This window comes from Bombina bombina, chromosome 2 (assembly GCF_027579735.1).
Source record: "Bombina bombina isolate aBomBom1 chromosome 2, aBomBom1.pri, whole genome shotgun sequence".
Classification (NCBI taxonomy): Eukaryota; Metazoa; Chordata; class Amphibia; order Anura; family Bombinatoridae; genus Bombina; species Bombina bombina.
In genome coordinates, this window is record NC_069500.1 from 486,335,950 (window position 1) to 486,341,995 (window position 6,046).

Below are 6,046 nucleotides of genomic sequence, written 5' to 3' on the forward strand. Positions count from 1 at the left end.
CTTGTAGGAGGAGGGTTTTCTCTAACTTCCTTATTGGTGCAATCCCAATGTGTCAAAGCTATGTCTGCGATTGCGTGGTTGCGGTTGCGGCCGGGGGGGCAGAGTGGGTGGGTGCAAAAAATGACCGCAATTAAAAAAATACATATACAGGGAGTGCAGAATTATTAGGCAAATGAGTATTTTGACCACATCATCCTCTTTATGCATGTTGTCTTACTCCAAGCTGTATAGGCTCGAAAGCCTACTACCAATTAAGCATATTAGGTGATGTGCATCTCTGTAATGAGAAGGGGTGTGGTCTAATGACATCAACACCCTATATCAGGTGTGCATAATTATTAGGCAACTTCCTTTCCTTTGGCAAAATGGGTCAAAAGAAGGACTTGACAGGCTCAGAAAAGTAAAAAATAGTGAGATATCTTGCAGAGGGATGCAGCACTCTTAAAATTGCAAAGCTTCTGAAGCGTGATCATCGAACAATCAATCGTTTCATTCAAAATAGTCAACAGGGTCGCAAGAAGCGTGTGGAAAAACCAAGGCGCAAAATAACTGCCCATGAACTGAGAAAAGTCAAGCGTGCAGCTGCCAAGATGCCACTTGCCACCAGTTTGGCCATATTTCAGAGCTGCAACATCACTGGAGTGCCCAAAAGCACAAGGTGTGCAATACTCAGAGACTTGACCAAGGTAAGAAAGGCTGAAAGACGACCACCACTGAACAAGACACACAAGCTGAAACGTCAAGACTGGCCCAAGAAATATCTCAAGACTGATTTTTCTAAGGTTTTATGGACTGATGAAATGAGAGTGAGTCTTGATGGGCCAGATGGATGGGCCCGTGGCTGGATTGGTAAAGGGCAGAGAGCTCCAGTCCGACTCAGACGCCAGCAAGGTGGAGGTGGAGTACTGGTTTGGGCTGGTATCATCAAAGATGAGCTTGTGGGGCCTTTTCGGGTTGAGGATGGAGTCAAGCTCAACTCCCAGTCCTACTGCCAGTTTCTGGAAGACACCTTCTTCAAGCAGTGGTACAGGAAGAAGTCTGCATCCTTCAAGAAAAACATGATTTTCATGCAGGACAATGCTCCATCACACGCGTCCAAGTACTCCACAGCGTGGCTGGCAAGAAAGGGTATAAAAGAAGAAAATCTAATGACATGGCCTCCTTGTTCTCCTGATCTGAACCCCATTGAGAACCTGTGGTCCATCATCAAATGTGAGATTTACAAAGGGAAAACAGTACACCTCTCTGAACAGTGTCTGGGAGGCTGTGGTTGCTGCTGCACGCAATGTTGATGGTGAACAGATCAAAACACTGACAGAATCCATGGATGGCAGGCTTTTGAGTGTCCTTGCAAAGAAAGGTGGTTATATTGGTCACTGATTTGTTTTTGTTTTGTTTTTGAATGTCAGAAATGTATATTTGTGAATGTTGAGATGTTATATTGGTTTCACTGGTAAAAATAAATAATTAAAATGGGTATATATTTGTTTTTTGTTAAGTTGCCTAATAATTATGCACAGTAATAGTCACCTGCACACACAGATATCCCCCTAAAATAGCTATAACTAAAAACAAACTAAAAACTACTTCCAAAACTATTCAGCTTTGATATTAATGAGTTTTTTGGGTTCATCGAGAACATGGTTGTTGTTCAATAATAAAATTAATCCTCAAAAATACAACTTGCCTAATAATTCTGCACTCCCTGTACAGAGGCAGATGCAGGGGGATCTCTATTGTTTAGTAAGGGATCTGGGAGGGGGAGGGAAGTAGATTATTTAGGGGGTCCAGCTATACTACAGAAAACACATATTTTATATAAAAAAAGTTAATAAAAACTATTTTTGGGGCAAATTGGGTACTGGCAGACAGCTGCCAGTACCCTAGATGGCGGCAAATAGGTAGAGGGGGAGGGTTAGAGAGATGTATGGGGGGGATCAGGGAGGTTGTGGGGTAAGGGGGGATCCATCACTGCAGACTATATGAAAAAAAATCAGACATAGAAAGTGGCGCTTACCGACTGCTGGGGTTCGTGCTATTCCGGTAGCGTAATCTTCAGCGGGCACTAGTCTCTTTCCTCTTTCAAAGGACCGGCGTTCCTGGAGCCCAGACAGACGCGCCTCCGTTTTCCGGCGCACAAGGCAAACAGTAGATACTCAGTGTAATTCCAGGCTACACAGGGCAGGAGGTCAATCAAGCAGCATGCACCGTGATGAGAAGAAATGTAAGTATACAAAAAGAAATTCCTTGAGGCATCCAGATAAAAAGATAGAAATTTATTGGGACTTCAATATAAAAACAAATTCAGAGCAGACGCTCCCTTTAGCAAGAGGTCGGGGTCACAGCTGAGCAAACCGCAGACATGTTTCGCGTGTATTGACACGCTTGATCACTGCTGTATGAGAGCTGTGTTTCAACTGTGATAATTCATACTACTTAGATAAGATACAATTTTAAACTTAAATATTCCTAAACAAGGATTACCTTAACAGTACTGAAATAAGCTTTAATTTAGAAAGGGACTTAAAGTGACAATCTATACCTAGGACCAGAGAAAGTTATATAAAATATTTATGTATTAGGTGGAATTAGGGAGATATTTAGATAAATAGATTGACATCACTTTCCTTGTTAATACCCTTCTGGTGTCTAGTATTTAATAGGAAGATCCATTTTGCTTCCTTGTAGCTCAATTTATATTCCCTGTCCCCTCCACGTCTGTGTTTAGGGACATGGTCAATTGCCTGAATAGACATTAGTGAGGCATCACTCTGGTGCATGCTTTTAAAATGCCTTGAGACTGGAGTGTTTATGTCTGGATCTTCAATATCTCTCACATGTTCTAGTGCTCTGTCCTTCAATAAACGTTTAGTTCTACCTACGTATTGGATCTGGCACCCCCTGCAGGTCAAAAGGTAAATAACATGGGTTGATCTACAATTTAATTTAAATATAATATCATATTCACAACCAGTAATAGTTTATTTAAATTTTGAGCCTTCTTTTACATGGTTGCAAGTTTTGCACCTTTGTGCTTTACATTTATAGAACCCAAGTTTAGTTGGAAGCCAAGTTTTATTATGAGAGCTAGGAAGTTCAGAAGGGGCAACCATATTTCCAATTGTTTTGCCTTTTCTGGCTACAAATCTGCAGCCTTCGCTGGCCACTTTTTCCAAACCTGAGTCTACCCCTAATATTGGCAGACTTTCTTTAATGATATTGCAAATTTTGTTAAATTCAAGACTGTAAGGAGTACTGAACACTACTTTTTTTATTTGCTTATCATTATGCAGTTGATTTTTTCCTTTATATTTTAATAGATTATCCCTGGGTATTTGATCTACCACTTTTTTTGTACTTTGTAATAGATTTTCAGGGTACCCCCTGTCAAGTAATCTCTGTTCGAGTATTTTGCACTGATTTTCATAATTTACTATATCAGAACAGATACGTTTGGTTCTTATATATTGCCCTTTGGGTATGGCCTTTTTGACATGGCAAGGATGACATGACTTAAAGTTAAGTATAGTATTCCCCCCCTGTGGGTTTTCTATAAACTGACGTATTTACCATGTTAGTATTAAGATCTACTACTAACTCTAGGTCCAAGAATTTAATGGTGTTTTTATTATATTCTGCTGTAAATTTTAAATTCATGTGATTTAAGTTAATATGTCTAAGGAAGTTCTCAATAGAGTTTTCATCTCCATTCCACACCACCAACAGGTCGTCAATATAGCGGCCATAATAAACAAAGTGCTGTTTGTAAAGGTTGTCATCTCCATAGACGTGGCAGGCCTCCCACCAACCCATAAAAAGGTTGGCATAGGAGGGGGCAAATTTTGCCTCCATGGCCGTGCCACGCCTCTGGAGATAGCAATCCCCATCAAAAATAAAAAAAATTGTGTTGAAGTAAAAATTCTATAGCTGTTAACAAAAAATAAATAACATCCTTGCTATAGTTAGAAAATTTATTCCGAAAATAAGTAATGGCGGCTAGACCCAGGTGGTGTGGAATGGAGGTATACAAAGAGGTGACATCAATTGTCAAGAAGCTAAAAGACTCCTGCCACTTTAATTCTCTCACACTATTAAGGACTTGAGTGGAGTCCTTTATATAGCTCATAAGATTAAGTACCAGGGGTTGGAGAAATGAGTCAACCAATTCTGATAAAGGTTCAAGAAGGGAGCCCACCCCGGATATGATGGGTCTACCTGGGGGACACTCGTTATCTTTGTGCAATTTGGGAACAAAATAGAAAATTGGTGTAAGGGGTGCCTGTGGGAGCAAGGTATCGAAGTATGCCTCCTTAAAGGCACCTGCCTGTTTGCCTAATTCTAGAATATCTTGTAGTCTAGTTTTAAATTTCATTGTAGGATTGAAGGTGAGTTTAGTATATACCTCCTCATCATTTAACTGGCGTAAGGCCTCTGCCACATAGTATTTATGATCCATAATAACTACGTTACCGTCCTTATCAGACTCTTTAATTACAATGTTGTTGTTAGATTTTAATGTGTCTAGGGGCTTTTCTTTGTTCTACCGTTAAGTTATGTGAAAGATGTTGTTTATACCCTTTTTTTGTACCTATGTTGTCTGATAGATTTTTCAATTTCTGCTCTACTGTGCGTTGAAATACATCAATACTTAAACTTAAATATTAAAATAAATCTAAATAAACCTTACAATTATTACCTAAATAATTCCTATTTAAAACTAAATACATACTTACCTGTAAAAAAAAAACTAAGCGAGATACAATATAACTAATAGTTATATTGTAGCTATCTTACGGCTAGATTTGGAGTTTTGTCGGTAACAACCCGAAAAACTAACGCCGGCTTTTTTCTGGCCGCACCATAAAAATAACTCTGGTATTGAGAGTCCACATAAAGGCTGCGTTAGGCTCCAAAAAAGGAGCGTAGAGCATTTTTAACGCAGCTTCAACTCTCAATACCAGAGTTGCTTACGCAAGCGCCCAGCCTCAAAAACGTGCTCGTGCACGATTCCCCCATAGGAAACAATGGGGCTGTTTGAGCTGAAAAAAAACACCTGCAAAAAAGCCGCGTTCAGCTCTTAACGCAGCCCCATTGTTTGCTATGGGGAAACACTTCCTACGTCTTCACCTAACACTCTAACATGTACCCCGAGTCTAAACACCCCTAACCTTACACTTATTAACCCCTAATCTGCCGCCCCCGCTATCGCTGACATCTGCATTTTATTTTTAACCCCTAATCTGCCGCTCCGTAAACCGCCGCTACTTACATTATCCCTATGTACCCCTAATCTGCTGCCCCTAACACCGCCGACCCCTATATTATATTTATTAACCCCTAATCTTCCCCCCTCAACGTCGCCTCCACCTGCCTACACTTATTAACCCCTAATCTGCTGAGCGGACCGCACCGCTATTATAATAAAGTTATTAACCCCTAATCCGCCTCACTAACCCTATAATAAATAGTATTAACCCCTAATCTGCCCTCCCTAACATCACCGACACCTAACTTCAATTATTAACCCCTAATCTGCGGACCGGAGCTCACCGCTATTCTAATAAATGGATTAACCCCTAAAGCTAAGTCTAACCCTAACACTAACACCCCCCTAAATTAAATATAATTTTAATCTAACGAAATTAATTAACTCTTATTAAATAAATTATTCCTATTTAAAGCTAAATACTTACCTGTAAAATAAACCCTAATATAGCTACAATATAAATTATAATTACATTGTAGCTATTTTAGGATTAATATTTATTTTACAGGCAACCTTGTAATTATTTTAACCAGGTACAAGAGCTATTAAATAGTTAAGAACTATTTAATAGTTACCTAGTTAAAATAATTACAAAATTACCTGTAAAATAAATCCTAACCTAAGTTACAATTAAACCTAACACTATACTATCATTAAATTAATTAAATAAAATACCTACAATTGGAAAAAGAGAAAACACAGAGGCGCCAAACATGGCCTAGTATAGCCAGAAACCAGATAAAACAATTCACAGGGTAACAATTGAATACTCACAAAGGA